General features: G+C 43.4%; 1 long non-coding RNA gene across 1 annotated transcript in view; it reads left to right on the top strand.

The window, feature by feature from the left end:
- LOC136287564 (uncharacterized) overlaps positions 1 to 16,036 on the top strand; it is a 40,369-nt gene that overhangs the window by 12,776 nt on the left and 11,557 nt on the right. The gene's annotated exons all lie outside the window — the stretch shown is intronic.

Raw genomic sequence — 16,036 nt, 5'->3', positions numbered from 1 at the left:
CTGATTTGGCCAGGTCTGCCACACTGGACATCTTTAAGATCTCCTTCAAAGAGTATCTCAAATTCAGTGGTTGCTGTGCAGTCCAACTGAACAGTGTTGAGGACTACTACTTGAAACATATAAACTAAAACTATGCAAGATTTTTACTTAGAGTTTAGGCTTTATTTTTTAGTATGGATTTTGTATTGCCTTCTACAGAAGTTTGGGAAGACTTTAAATTTTTGAGTCCTAAAATAGATCAATTTGAAACAACTGCACCCTACAGTCTGGATACCTTATTATCCTTGATACTAGTGGTACTATTTCTGAATATCTTGCTGCTTTACAGCAATGCTGCCTTCCCTCATCTTCGTGTGGCTGGAATTTCTTCCCATAATTTATTGCCTCTTCTCCAAAGTGGTGCTTCTTATATGTCTGTAACTTTAGAACTGACAATTATAACAATCTAATTTTAGTCCAATATGCATATGTCCTCTTGATGCATGTATTCCTTATGAAGTTATTTTAAAATTCTGTTTGTAGTCAGGTAAAGAGTTAACCAACAGAGCTGAAATTTATCAACTGAAAACCTACAGAGTCAAAGCCACCCTTGTTTAGAGAATATTTGGTGTAATTTTAGCCTGATTTCTACCTAAGTTTGCTCGTACCTGCCCCCTTAAAAAGCTTTCTGCTCTCTGAGCTTAACTACTTTCTGAATAGCACTGAACATTCAATTCATTCAATGCCAGGCATTTAATTAAGAACACTACTAACCTCTGGTAGTAATCTAGGAAACAAAATTTCAATTTCTCTTGTTATAAGTATAAGACAAAATATCTGAAACACTTTTTTATTAAGAACTTTGTTTGGCATGTTATTGACCCATCCATTACGCAAGTGATGTGACCACCTTCACCATTCACCACTTATTGAATATCTACAGTGGAATACGTGTTTCCTGAAGCTCAGTCCACACATGAGGCATCTTTGTCAGAGTTTCACAGTGAATTTGTTTCACAGAGTTTTCACAGAAAGTGAAAAGAAATTCCATTGTTCTGTATAGGGTTGTGGTGACGGGGAATGCTTATATATGAGACTTGTTAATAAGGTTTAGCATTAAAAAGACTCAAAATAACCTAAACTTGAGCAACATTTGCTTCTTAAATCCTGGGTACTGTCCTTTGACCTTTTTTCTGAATTGAGTTGCTAGCAAGCATGGTCTTCTTCAGTTTTTATCCACGTCTCTTCACCTCTTCACTATCCATCCTTATGTGACTGGTCATAGGTAGCCATAATGTAGTAGCAGTCATCACCACAAATCTGTAAATGTCTCTGAAACTCACAGCTTGTCTACAGTGGCATTTATTGATTTTTTGCACCAGTACAAACTCGCTTGTACAGATATATAGAACCTGTCTCAGCCTTCCTCAAATAAACATGACACTGGAGCCCCACAGGCATGTGGTAAAGGTACTCCTGCAGAAGAGATGTGTGACCACTCTCCTCTCAAGGATGTTTCTGGTTTCTTTAGCAGTGTTCTTTGAACCACAAGAGCTTTGACCATACAAAGGCTGAGCTCCTATAACCTCCTGAAGACAATAAACTGTCTATTCCTGAGCAGGATAATTTCGACCTACAAGTCCTGACAAGGCAAAAGTGTCCAGCTTGTTAGGTCTACTCTTTGCTCAGAAAGATGATGGGTATGAAATACTGTCTTGGACTCCTTACTTGTAGCTTGGAGCCTCGACACAGATCTTTATTCTGTACTGATCCTTGATCTCTGATGCCTCAGGTAGATTTCAGAACCTGTCCTCTCAGGTCTTGCTCTGTTAATGTCCTGGAAATTAGAAGTCCCATTGCAAACAAAGATGAATGTGCTCCAAAGCATCTCTTCAGCTACTCTGCATCCTGATGCACATTGAACTATTTTAAATTGGTAGTTTATGTGCCAAGCTATGAACAAGAAGCACTGGGGAGCTCTCCCATTGGGATAGACCTCCTTTTCTGCTGACCCTGTTAGAGGGTTAGTAAACTTGTCCAGAGATAGGAATATAGAAAATGGAAGAGTTAGAAGAGCTAATTTATTCATTTAATAACATATAAATTTCCAAAATTGTACATTGGGGCCTTGAGTTTCACTGGTGAATTGATACTGTGTTATCTTGTATACCATGATATTAAGGGAAAAATGCTGATACCAGTTTTCTGGCTGTAGACTTCAGGAAAAGTGAACAATATACAAAAGAAAAGCTGCATGAAAGAAAGTAGACATGAATTTTTAAGATCTAAAATAGCTTTTAAAGCTAAGAGTTTTCACAGTACTTCATATCGCTGGAGAAACTCAAAAGATACATAGATGTTAAAAAAAACCCTGCTCCTTGGAAGAGGAGACAATGTGGCTGTTGACTCTAATCTAATTTAGATTTTGTGAGTAGGATGTGGAAAAAATGGTCTTAGTAAAACTAGTTCCACCATCATGTTTTAATAAGGAAAGTGAATGTTTTTTTCTGTGTGCACGCGTGGGAGGCACAACAACAGAAGTAAATCCCTTGATTGTTAGCACTGGAATATTAAAGTAGCTTTCACTCTTTTGGACATACTTCACTTCAGGAATTTCCCATTTTTAAGTTCATTGTAAGGACATAAAAATAAACAAATTGCACAGACATGAGGGAGGCAGTGCAAGCTATACTTCAGCCAATCCATGAGTTTTTTGCCTCCATCTTTAATCCTGCTCTGTCAATACAGCAACATAAGATTTCAACAAAGGAGTATTTTTTTTCCTGAAGAGCAAAATTTGCTAGTATTCTTTATTCTGTAATGTATTGAGAATGCAAAATGTCTGGTTACACTGATAAGTCACCTTTTTGACTTACAAAAAATACATTCCCACTGATTACTAAAGCAGTGTTGCTTAAGGCTAATGGCGTAATAGATACAAATTCATCCCATAATCCTTTTAATCTCAGTAAATATATTGCAAATGTTTAATGTCTATTGTGGCAACATAAAGCAGAAGTCATAATTAGCCTAAACAAAACAAATCATAGGAGAGTTTTAAAGTGTGTTTCCAATTTCAGAAAAGAAACCCTCATAGATTTTCCTTTTTTTTTTCTTTTCACATCTTGAATCAGACATCAGCAAATGTGTTTGTATGTGCATTTTCCCCAAAGCACTGAGAAGAATGTTGTGTGAGAATTATCTTTTCCATTCACAGTCATGCTGCTATTTGGTCACATTTCAATCCACTGAAAGAAAAAAAGAAGGTGGGGGAATTGAAAGCACAACAGAACTGCCTAAATTATTTCAAACTTCAAGGGTGCTGCAACCCTTAACAGAAGGCAGAGCTCAGTTGTGTCCATGGAATGGTTCCACATTTCTTAAAAAAGAAAAAAAAAGGAAAGCTAATAAAAATTTTAAAAACACAGACATTAACGAGCTAACACAGATTTATTATTTACATTTATTTTCTTTTCTGTCTTTTTCTGGTAAACTTGCGCATTCTCCAAATAAGAGAGGCAAATTTCCAGCAAGTAGGCTTCTTTCCCTCCTTCCTCACCTTCATGTTGCACTTTCTTCAATTGCTCCTTAAATTTTTAAGTTAAGGTCATCTGATTGATTCATTGATTGTAGTGACATTGTTCTTTATGTTCAGAAGGTGATAAGGAGTGGTCAAGTTTCAAGTCACACTGACTTTGTTATTTTAAGTACTGAAATATGAGAAAATCTGCTTTATGAGACCCCTGAGTTATTTTTCTGTTTCAAACAACCTTGTCAGTAGGTTGTTTCTTGCTGAACAAAAAGCTGTATTTTGCTGCTGAAAAATTTACCAGAACAGTAAGGCAGAGAGAGAAATACGTTCATATTTTATCAACCAAGAAAATACACACATAATTGAGGGCTCATTAACCCTCATCAAGTCACATCTAAGAAATTTCCTGTTTCACCTCCCCCTTCATGTATTTTGAGTATCAGTTAACGTTTTAAGTCTATTTTGTGGCTGCCGGGTCGTCCAAATACCTAAACTTAGATAGACATCCCTTCAAATGCAAATTAATAGTTTTCTGCCCTCACAAGTGCATATTAGAAACATGGAAATGCTTTACACCCTGAAAAATTAGAATGGTTGTATAGACGGCTGTGTCAAGGAGATTCTGTTGCCTTTCTAGTGTTTCTAAGGTGACATATATTTTTGCCACTTTCCTCAGTGATTGATGCTGTTGGAATGATGATAACAGGAATATCCCCAAAGTCTTTAGTTCTATTCAGTATTAGTTCATTTGCCAAATAAAACCAATCATAGAGACATGGAATCATAGAATGGTTTGAGTTAGAAGGGGCCTTACAGATCGCCTAGTTCCAAACTCTCTGCCATGGGCAAGAGCACCTTCCACAACACCAGGTTGCCCAAGGCCAGTCCAACCTGGCATTGAACATTTCCAGGGATGAGTCATCCCCAGCTTCTCTGGGCAACTTGTGCCAGGGCTTCACCACCCTCACACTATAAAATTTCTTTCTAGTATCTAATCTAAACCTACCCTCTTTCAGCTTGTAGCCATTACTCCTTGTCCTGCCCTTACATGCCCTTGTAAAATGTCCCTTGCCAGCTTTTTGTAGGCCCCTTTTAGGCACTGAATGGCTTCTCTAAAGTCCTTTCAGAACCTTCTCTTCTGCAGGCTGAACAAACCCACTCTCCCAGCCTGTCTTCAGAGAAGTGCTTCAGACCTCTAATCTTGGTGGCCCTTCTGTGGGTGTGTTCCAACAGTTCAACATCCTCCGTGTGTTGGGGGTCCCAGGTGGGGTCTCATGGGAGCAGAGCAGAGGGGAAGTAGAGGGGTAGAATCCCCACCTCTGACCTGCTGGGCACATTTCTTTTGATGCAGCCCAGGACACAATTGGTTTTATGGGCTTCAGGCACACATTACTGGAACATATTGAGCTTCTTGCCAACCAACTCCTCCAGTCCCTTCTACCCAGGGCTGCGCTCACTTCATTCTCTGCCCAGCTTGTGCTTGTGCCCAGGATTGCCTCAGTTGAGATGCAGCTCTCTGTGCCTGGCCTTGTTGAACTTCATGAGTTTTGCATGGACCCACCTCTCAAGTCTGTCACAGTCCCACCGGCTTCCATCCCCAGCTCCAGGGTGTCAACTGCACCACACAGCTTGGTGTGTTAGGCAAACTTGCTGAGGGTGCACTCGATCCCACTGTCCTTGTCACCAGCAAAGATGTTAAACTGTGCCAGTCCCAGTACGGACCCCTGAGGGACACCACTTTTCAGTGCTTTTCACTTGGACATCGAGCCACTGACCCTCAACCCTTCAAGTGTGACCACCCAGCCAATTCTTTATCCAACAAGTTTTCAGTCTATCAAATCCACACATCTCCAGTTTGTAGACAAAGAGACATTGTAAAATGTTTTACACAAATTCAGGTATTAAGGAAGAAAAGTCACAAGTTATGTATAAAGTAATAAAGTTATATTGAACTTATTATTTTTCTATTTTTTTAAGTGTTTATTATATTTTTATTGCCTACTATGTTGGCTTTATTGTATTTTTACTTTAATACTCTTAGTGTTCAAATTTTTGGTTCTGTTTTCTACATTTATGTTCGAAAGAATTTTTCCCCTTGCTCACTAGAAGTTAAGAGTTGTGTCTACTTTTGTCACCAGCTAGCTAGCAAAGCACTGGGAAGCAGACTTGAATCCAGTAAGCCAGCATTTTTTCACAGTGTAGCAAAATAGATTCCTGCATCAGGCTACTCTGTTTTTCAAATGTTGAACTGCTACCATAATTTTTAGTTGTATCCACAAAAATAATGAAAAATTAAATTATCTAAGTCAGTTGTTTCAGGAGAAAAATATTTATGTAGCTTAATTTTATTTCATTTAAGTGGGTTGCTCACTGTGGCTAAAAGCAGTATTTGCTCTTCAAAAAGGTGACAGCAAGTAGTTTTCTTCTGTACCTTCTCATCCAGAAATGGGCATCAGGGGTCATTTAATGACTGACGTTGAATTGCTCCTTGTATATTCAGCATATTGGTAGCAAGTCATCTTCAGCAGTAAGTGATCAAGAATGCGTACAAATTAGTCTACTGAGATAATCCTACTGAGTTATGAATATCTAAAAGCATATGAGATCATTTCTAACTATACTGTTTTGCATACAGAAATAGATCTTGTATTGATCTTCATAGGCTGATCCACTTTTTTTTAAACAATAGATGTTTCCGTTGTGATGGCTATACTGCTGAAAGAGTGCTGAAGTCAGTAAAGGTCATAAGTTGCTGATGTTTGGTGCCTTTTTACTGCTCTGTCTTCTCAATCTATTATGAGCAAGGCTACACGGCCTGGTAACAGTGCCAGACAGTGGGAGAGCTCTGTGTACACTGAAGGTCCCTTAAATGTCAATAATGGAGTGCAGTTCTGAGAAACACTAAGTTACATCCTTATCCAGAAATACCTCCTACTGAAGTCAATGAGAAAGACAAAGCCAGGAGAAAATTCAATGCTTGCATAAATTGTGGTTCGTCAGGCTGCTCTGCAATCATTCTTGTAGATGGTCCAGCAAAAAGAAATATTGGATAACTGGATTTGGATTCTGCTGTCCATTTATTGGCAATTGTGAAGTCTGCCACTGAAGTATTTTCCAGGTCATTCTGTTTTCAGTGAGATACATCTGCAATCATCTTGCTCTTCTAACTTATGTACACAGTATTTATGCATATGGAAATGCACACAGAAATCACTGAGTTGTCCACTGAAATAAAGTTGTTTTTGAGTGAAATGGGAAGCTGCTGCCTAAGGACATTCTTTGTATATCATAGGTCTGAGGAAGTAATGAACATGTCTCAGGCTGAGTCGGTAGGAACATGTAGATCTGGTAGTTTGCTGTTTTCTGAAAGACCTCCCTTCTGGCATGAAACTAAGTGCATAAATTTAGGTCTGTCTGATACGAAGTGAATCACACTTCAACACAACATTCCCTGCAGTCCCTCAGGTCTTCCTTGGGGGCTTTGTGACAGTGCTTCTTTTGTGAAATTAAATAAGATGATTGCAACCCTGGGAGATGGTTACAACCATATATTACCACTTCTGGAATGATTTGGAAAACTTTTTATCACCAGTATGTCCTGGGTATGGAAGAAGTCCTACACACAGTAACCTTTCCTATGTTTTATGGGTTATCTGTGCTATACAGGGAGGATTTCTCTCAGTGTCACACATGCATTTACATTCCCCCAAAATCCCAAATAATATGCCATCTGGAAGTATCTAAACTCCTGCTGTTCAAAGGCAGTGTCTTGGTTTAGGAAGACAGGTATCTGCTAGGTAAAATTACAATCAGAGGCTCTTTGGCAAAGATTTGGGAAACAGGAATAGCAGTTCTTTACTAGTATGTAATACAAAGCAAACAAACACAAAAAAAACTCCCCCCCCACCAAACAACTACAGCATTAATGACAAACGACAACAGCACCAAGAACCTTGAGGGCTTTGTTTCACAAAACCCAGGGCAGTTTGGTTTCGGTGTCCCTGCAGGATCCTCAGAGCACCAAGCTGGAACAGTGGAAAAGTCCCGGGCTGGTAGCTGGGATGACAGGGTGTCCCGGCAGGCAGGGGCAGGATGTCCCGGCAGCGCAGGGAGTGCAGGGTCACGCTGCAGCAAGAGGAGCAGCGCCGAAGAAGTTCGAAGGCGAGGCAGAAAAGCGACTCAGCTTCTGCTCGGCGTGCTTTGCGGCGGCTGAGATCCTCGAGGAGCGGCCGACACGCGTCTCCCGAACGCCGGAAGCAGAAAAGCACGCAGCTGCCTCAAGCTGTGTCTTTTACCTGCGTTATCTCCCCCTTCCACCTTTTGTCCATCTCTTTGTTTCAGCCAAGCACTCTCAAGTATCCAACACCCGGTCCCCTTGGCAACCCGTGGGGAAAAAATTCCCCAGAGAAAGAAGGAACAAACCCAACCCCCAACATTATCCACCCCGAATTTTTTTCCCATACAAACATATTACATTGAGTTTTAACTATTAAAAATACATATATATATATGCAAATATGGATGCAGCCACATTGTCATGGATAGTTCACCCCAAAACAAGGTCCCCTTGAGGTATGCATCGGGTCTCTCCATCCTTTTGCATCACCCACCAGGTGCAACCTGGTCCCTGAGCGAAGACAACCCCACGGATGGGATTGTCTTTACTGGAGGCAGGATTAATCCAAACAGTTTTTCCCAGCATACCTCTCATGTGTACCACTGGAACCTTATCTCCGTCTGTCTTTTGCAAGGGCTCAGATTGGGCAGGACCTGCTCGGTTGGTGGAACCTCGAGTGTTCACCAACCAGGTGGCCTTTGCTAAATTAGTATCCCAATTCTTAAAGGTTCCCCCACCCAGTGCTTTCAAGGTAGTTTTAAGCAGGCCATTGCACCGTTCAACTTTCCCGGCCGCTGGTGCATGATAAGGAATATGGTACACCCACTCAATGCCATGTTCTCTAGCCCAGGTGCTTATAAGACTATTCTTGAAATGAGTCCCATTGTCCGACTCGATTCTCTCAGGGGTGCCATGTCTCCACAGGACTTGTTTTTCCAGGCCCAGGATGGTGTTCCGGGCAGTAGCATGAGGCACAGGGTAGGTCTCCAACCATCCAGTGGTGGCTTCCACTATGGTTAGCACATAACGCTTGCCCTGGCGGGTTTGGGGAAGGGTGATGTAGTCAATCTGCCAGGCTTCCCCATATTTATATTTGGACCACCGCCCACCATACCATAAGGGCTTCACCCGCTTGGCTTGCTTGATTGCAGCACATGTCTCACAGTCATGGATAACCTGAGAAATACTGTCCATGGTTAAATCCACCCCTCGGTCTCGGGCCCACTTATAGGTGGCATCTCTGCCCTGATGACCCGAGGCATCATGGGCCCATCGGGCTAGGAACAACTCTCCCTTGTGTTGCCAATCTAAATCTATCTTTGACACTTCTATCTTGGCAGCCTGATCTACCTGCTTGTTGTTTTGGTGTTCCTCATTAGCCCGACTCTTGGGAACATGGGCATCTACATGGCGGACTTTCACAGGCAGCTTCTCTACACGAGTGGCAACGTCCTTCCATTCATCAGCAGCCCAGATTGGTTTTCCTCTACGCTGCCAGTTGGCCTTTTTCCACCTTTCCAGCCAGCCCCACAGAGCATTGGCTACCATCCACGAATCAGTGTAGAGGTAGAGCTTTGGCCACTTCTCTCTTTCAGCAATGTCAAGGGCTAATTGAACAGCTTTGAGTTCAGCAAGCTGACTTGATCCCCCGTCTCCTTCAGTGGCTTCTGCAACCTGTCGTGTGGGGCTCCATACGGCTGCTTTCCACTTACGGTTCATTCCCACGATGCGACAGGAACCATCAGTGAAAAGAGCGTAGTGTGTTTCTTCTGCTGGCAATTGGTTGTATGGAGGAGCTTCTTCAGCTCGTGTCACTTGTACCTGCTCCTCTTCGTCCGTGAAACCGAAGTTTTCTCCTTCCGGCCAGTTTGTAATTATCTCCAAAATCCCAGGGCGATTTGGGTTTCCAATACGGGCACGCTGTGTGATGAGGGCAGTCCATTTGCTCCATGTGGCATCGGTGGCATGGTGCGTGGAGGGAGCCTTTCCTTTAAACATCCACCCCAGCACTGGTAGTCGGGGTGCCAAGAGGAGTTGTGCTTCTGTGCCAATCACTTCTGAGGCGGCTTGAACTCCTTCATAGGCGGCCAAGATCTCCTTCTCTGTGGGAGTGTAGTTGGCTTCAGATCCTCTGTAACTTCGACTCCAGAATCCCAGTGGTCGGCCTCGGGTCTCCCCTGGCACCTTCTGCCAAAGGCTCCAGGACAAACCGTTGTTCCCGGCTGCAGAATAAAGCACATTCTTCACATCTGGTCCCGTCCTGACTGGGCCAAGGGCTACTGCATGAGCAATCTCCTGCTTGATCTGGGCAAAGGCTTGTTGCTGTTCAGGGCCCCAGTGGAAATTGTTTTTCTTGCGGGTAACCAGGTAGAGAGGGCTCACGATCTGACTGTACTCAGGAATGTGCATCCTCCAAAAACCTATGGCTCCTAGGAAAGCTTGTGTTTCCTTTTTGCTGGTCGGTGGAGACATTGCTGTGATCTTATCAATGACCTCAGTGGGGATCTGCCGCCGTCCATCTTGCCACTTTACTCCCAGGAACTGGATCTCTCTGGCAGGTCCCTTGACTTTGCTCTTCTTGATGGCAAACCCGGCTTTCAGCAAAATCTGGATGATCCTCTCTCCTTTCTCGAACACTTCAGCTGCAGTCTTTCCCCACACAATGATGTCATCAATGTACTGTAGATGTTCCGGAGCCTCACCTTTCTCCAGTGCAGCCTGGATCAGCCCATGGCAGATGGTGGGGCTGTGTTTCCACCCCTGGGGCAGCCGGTTCCAGGTGTACTGCACGCCCCTCCAGGTGAAAGCAAACTGAGGCCTGCATTCTGCGGCCAGAGGAATGGAGAAAAATGCATTGGCAATGTCAATAGTGGCATACCACCTCGCTGCCTTGGACTCCAGCTCGTACTGAAGTTCCAGCATGTCCGGCACAGCAGCGCTCAGCGGTGGAGTCACTTCATTCAATGCACGATAGTCCACAGTCAGTCTCCATTCTCCATCAGACTTGCGCACAGGCCAGATGGGGCTGTTGAAGGGTGAGTGGGTTTTGCTGACCACCCCTTGGCTCTCCAGCTCACGGATCATCTTGTGGATGGGGATCACGGCGTCCCGATTTGTCCGATACTGCCGACGGTGCACTGTTGAGGTGGCAACAGGTACTTGTTGTTCTTCTACCTTCAGGAGTCCCACTGCAGATGGGTTCTCTGATAGTCCCGGCAAGGTGTTCAACTGCTTAATGTTCTCTGTCTCCACAGCAGCTATTCCAAAAGCCCATCTGAGTCCTTTAGGGTCTTTATAATATCCATTCCTGAGGAAGTCTATGCCCAGAATACATGGAGCCTCTGGGCCGGTCACAATCGGAAGTTTCTGCCACTCCTTCCCGGTCAGGCTCACCTCGGCTTCAACCAGAGTCAGTTCCTGTGATCCCCCCGTCACCCCGGCAATGGAAATCGGTTCTGCCCCCACATGTCCTGATGGCATTAGAGTACACTGCGACCCAGTATCTACTAAAGCTTCATATTTTTGTGGCTCTGATGTGCCAGGCCATCGAATCCACACAGTCCAAAAAACCCGATTTTCCCGTGCCTCTTCCTGGCTAGAGGCAGGGCCCCTCTAGCACTGGTTATTATTCCCTTCTTGGACGTACATGGTAGAGGTTCCTTCGAGGGAATCTGACACAGCATTCCCACCTCCGTAATACCTGGCAGCTTGCTCATGGGAGGCTGAGGCTACCTTCATTCTAGTGGAACTCCCTCTGTTAGCGTTTCTCTCCTTGAGCTCACGTACCCGTGCTGCCAGGACAGAAGTAGGTTTCCCATGCCACGCTCCCATGTCCTCCCCATGGTCCCTCAGATAAAACCACAGGTCAGCTCGAGGGGTGTACCCTCTCTCTCTCGCTGGGGAATGTTGGGCTCTGATTCTGGGGCCTGTGACTCGCACCGGTGCTACATGGGAACTGTTCCTTCTCATCTCCTCTCTCATTTCCCTCATCTCCTCTTTGAGTTCCTTCACCACCGCAGAGACATGAGCCTGCATTGGGCCACTGATCATACTTTCATAATTTCTGAGCTTGTTGGCAACAGAACCCACTGTCTCTCGGTTATCCTCGGCATTAATTGTTGCGATGAATGTGGCGTATTGGGATGGTCCATGAGTTGCCAGATTCCACAACATGTGCCCTGTGCATTTAACCTTGTCGGGGTCATTATCATGCTGTCCGGTCCTCCCAAAAAGTACTTCCAATACTGCCACTTCTCTCAACTGTTGGATTCCTTCCTCAAGGGTCTTCCATCGCATTCTATTGTTGTGCTCTTGCATTCTGTCTCTGTGGACAAATCTCTCTCTCACACTCATTAGAAGTCGTTCCCAAAGGGGAAGGGGCCTTTGCTCTCTTACAAATACCTGATTTATACCTGAGTCCTGGGTCAAGGGTCCCAAATTCCTTGCTTCAGCACTATCCAGTTGCACACCTGTACCCATAAGGTCCCAGACTCGAAGTAGCCAGGCTGTATAAGCCTCACGTCCTCGTCGTGCAATATCTTTTTGCAGATTACGTAGACTTTCATATGTCAGGGACTCAGTGATGATCTCAACCTGTGGCTCTTCTGTGGGCTGTGAGGACCCTCCTTTCTTACCCTTAGTATCAGGATCTGACGATTTCACTTTACACTTCCTTGTTTCCACAGGGGCGACTGCTGCTGGCTGTGGCTGCCCTTGTGGTTCAGCTGGAACCTGGACAGTTGTAACATCTGTGGGTTCCACTGCTGCACCATCAGTCTCTGCCTTCTCGGGGCAGGGGGAGGGTTTTTCATGAGCTGGAGAAATGTACTCCCTCAGCATCTGGCCCATCTCATGTATCTCTTTTACCAGAGCCTCAACCCAATCCGGGTGGGTCCTTTCTGAGGCAGGCTGTGGGGCAGAGTCAGGCTCTGGGGTATCATCCCTATTCTGTGGGGTAGGTATCAGGGTGGTTATCCAGGTCAATCTTCCCTTATCTCTGAATGCTAAACAGAATACGCATATTAGCAGCACCAGCCATTGTATGATATCATTAGCATTCAGAGAGGATTTAAACCCTTCAAAAACTGGTGGGGCAGACCCAAAGAGATGGGTAAAGGGTTGGGAAAAAGAAACTTCCCCCGGTGTCATTTCCTCACAGTAGGTACCATTGTTAAAGTAACTCCAAAAACACACAGTTAGTGTACGATAGCCCTGAATCCATGTGCCTGCCTTCCAGAGGAAATTAAAAATCCATGAGTTCTTCACCTTATTAAGCCATAAAATAAACTGGATGACAGTCACAGTAGCCTTAGTTATAGGGCCCATGTTTAGATAAGGGCCTGCAAATGGAAGGAATACAGCCACAACCACATGCCACCCAAACCAGGCTAAGTTAGACCACATGATGCAGCCTAATGAGGTTTTTATATCCAACGCACACAAAAGAAAGTACTAGGTTAGTTAAGAACTGCTATTTCTCTTCCCTCTTCTTTTCTCAGTGCCCTCAAGCCCCACACTTGGGCGCCAAAATCTGTCTTGGTTTAGGAAGACAGGTATCTGCTAGGTAAAATTACAATCAGAGGCTCTTTGGCAAAGATTTGGGAAACAGGAATAGCAGTTCTTTACTAGTATGTAATACAAAGCAAACAAACACAAAAAAAACTCCCCCCCCACCAAACAACTACAGCATTAATGACAAACGACAACAGCACCAAGAACCTTGAGGGCTTTGTTTCACAAAACCCAGGGCAGTTTGGTTTCGGTGTCCCTGCAGGATCCTCAGAGCACCAAGCTGGAACAGTGGAAAAGTCCCGGGCTGGTAGCTGGGATGACAGGGTGTCCCGGCAGGCAGGGGCAGGATGTCCCGGCAGCGCAGGGAGTGCAGGGTCACGCTGCAGCAAGAGGAGCAGCGCCGAAGAAGTTCGAAGGCGAGGCAGAAAAGCGACTCAGCTTCTGCTCGGCGTGCTTTGCGGCGGCTGAGATCCTCGAGGAGCGGCCGACACGCGTCTCCCGAACGCCGGAAGCAGAAAAGCACGCAGCTGCCTCAAGCTGTGTCTTTTACCTGCGTTATCTCCCCCTTCCACCTTTTGTCCATCTCTTTGTTTCAGCCAAGCACTCTCAAGTATCCAACACCCGGTCCCCTTGGCAACCCGTGGGGAAAAAATTCCCCAGAGAAAGAAGGAACAAACCCAACCCCCAACAGGCAGCAACAATAAATAATAATTTTATGTATTACAGTGTGCTATAAGCCTTTCTCATCATGGGATGCTGTTAAGTTTCCATCTGTACTACAGTTTGGAAATGTGTTGTGACAAGGTTTCTGGCTATATTAAGAATGTGTATAAAGAATTTTGGTGGTAAATGATGCGCAGAAACCTGAGGAATAAAAGTAAGAGAAGAAAAATTGAAATTCTAATGTAATTTCTTTAAACACAGCTGTACTTAAAGCATAAAAGGAATCTTTTTTTCTGTAGAATAAAATTATGGTCTAACCTCGTCTCCAAATTTAAGTCATAATGAACTCTTTTGTACACCTACAGGAAAGCATAGTACTTTCATATGCTCATGAATACGGAAAACAGGGATCTGGAAACTTTGACAATGGTAGTTACTATCTCCATATGTATATTTCTGCTCTATATGAACTTGTTTAGTGCCTAATTCGGTAAATTCCTGTTGATTCCAGTGCTGTTTGACTCTTTTTCGATATGTCATTCAAGGGCTCATTTCATCATCAGTGTGTTTCATCATCTGATATTTCTATTCTTCTTTACTTAGAGATTCCTAAAGCCAGTGTTTCAGCCCAGATGGTGCAATTAGGTAAAACTTGGTTTTGTCTTATCACGTCCTTGAAATTAACACCTTCAGTAAGTAGGGAGCAAAATATATATATATTTAAAAAATCATCTATGTCTCTCAGTGAAAGAGGGAGATATTTTTACAAATGAAAAAAAAAAAGATATTTTCTTGTCCACATGCAGTCAGCTTACTGACTGTGAGCACAAATTATGTGAGGATGGTTTTTTAAGCATCTTCTTGTTTAATATGCTGTTCTAACCATTGTTTTCTTCATTAGCTTAGTTTCATCTTAATAATATGTTTTATTTTCTTTGCTATAGCATTCTTGGCCATTAGAAAGACCTTTCCTTCAAAAAACTTCTTTGCTTAATTTGTTTCCCATAACAACAACAATAATAGGGAAAAATATTCCTTTTAACAGCAATTTAAGGGCCAAAATTCATCCTTTGGTACTTCTACACTGTCACCTTTTCTGTGGGATTTGTACTCACATTACTAAGGCTAAAAATCTGACCTTATGCATCACAACCCATCCCTCCAGGTAGCTACAACAAGAAGCAGTAACAAAACAGAGTAAGACGTCATTAATGTTTTAAAACTGAAGGAATATTATGGTTAATCATCTTATAGTATTTGCATACCTGTCCTTCCTTCACATCCTCTTGTACTGTAGCTGATGGCTGATATTTCCTTACATCATGAGGCTTGGTCTAGCTAATACAGTAAGTGGAAAAAACATGTCTTTTTTTGACTTCTTGGCCTTTTATTATATCACAGATTTTTCTGTGGGAAAAAATGTTCTAACGCTACTGTTCATTCAACCAGCTCCTGTGGGAAGGGCCCTGGTGCACTCACCCATCCCTAGCACTGGTCACCTAAGAGTTATGGCACTCAGAAGGTTGACAGAGCATTGCTGGCTCCTCTGATGTGGTCAAAGGAGAGCTTGTGTGGCCATTGGGACAGACAAGTTGTGTTGAGGGTCATTGACTGTGAGAGTGCCTTTTTTTAATTCCTAACTTCTCAACCCAAGCAGTATACATGCCCAAGAGTGCTGAGGGTATCTGGAGAGAAAGACAAGTCTTCTTTAGTTGCCCATAACTTTGTATGACATTAGTGGTGAGCAAAAAGGTTCAATAGTAGCTAGTGACAATGTCAAAGAAACCCTTCAGTCTGATTATCCTAGCAAGTACTGCCCTGCTAAAAAAATTGGAAATCAAACAAAAATAATACATTATTAAAAGCTGGACAAACTGGTCTTTCAAATAAGGAGATCCAAAGCCACATAATATGTAATACAATAACATTAATTTTCACTTCTCTAGTTATTTCATGCCTGTGTATTTTTTAAACATTACGAGTGTTCAGTATAGATTCTGAGCTTAAATTTTCAAGGTGAAATTGCAGAAGACCTACTGGTTTTCAAAGACACTACCAAACTGAAAACCTAACAGCACATTGGTTTGTATTTTGATTTATTAGGAAGCAGGCTTAACTGAACTTACTGACTGGAATCTGAATAAGTCTTGCTGGGTTTCTGTTTTGCACCTGCAGAAGCAGATTTAGAGAGCTATTGCCCTCTGTAGATGCTGTATACTGCCAGTATAATCTTC

The sequence above is a fragment of the Chamaea fasciata genome, unplaced genomic scaffold (assembly GCF_029207755.1).
Source record: "Chamaea fasciata isolate MVZ Bird 193981 ecotype frontalis unplaced genomic scaffold, bChaFas1.0.hap1 SCAF_1, whole genome shotgun sequence".
Lineage (NCBI taxonomy): Eukaryota > Metazoa > Chordata > Aves > Passeriformes > Sylviidae > Chamaea > Chamaea fasciata.
Note: the sequence above shows the minus strand (reverse complement) of the source record. Positions and strands in the feature narration are given on the sequence as shown.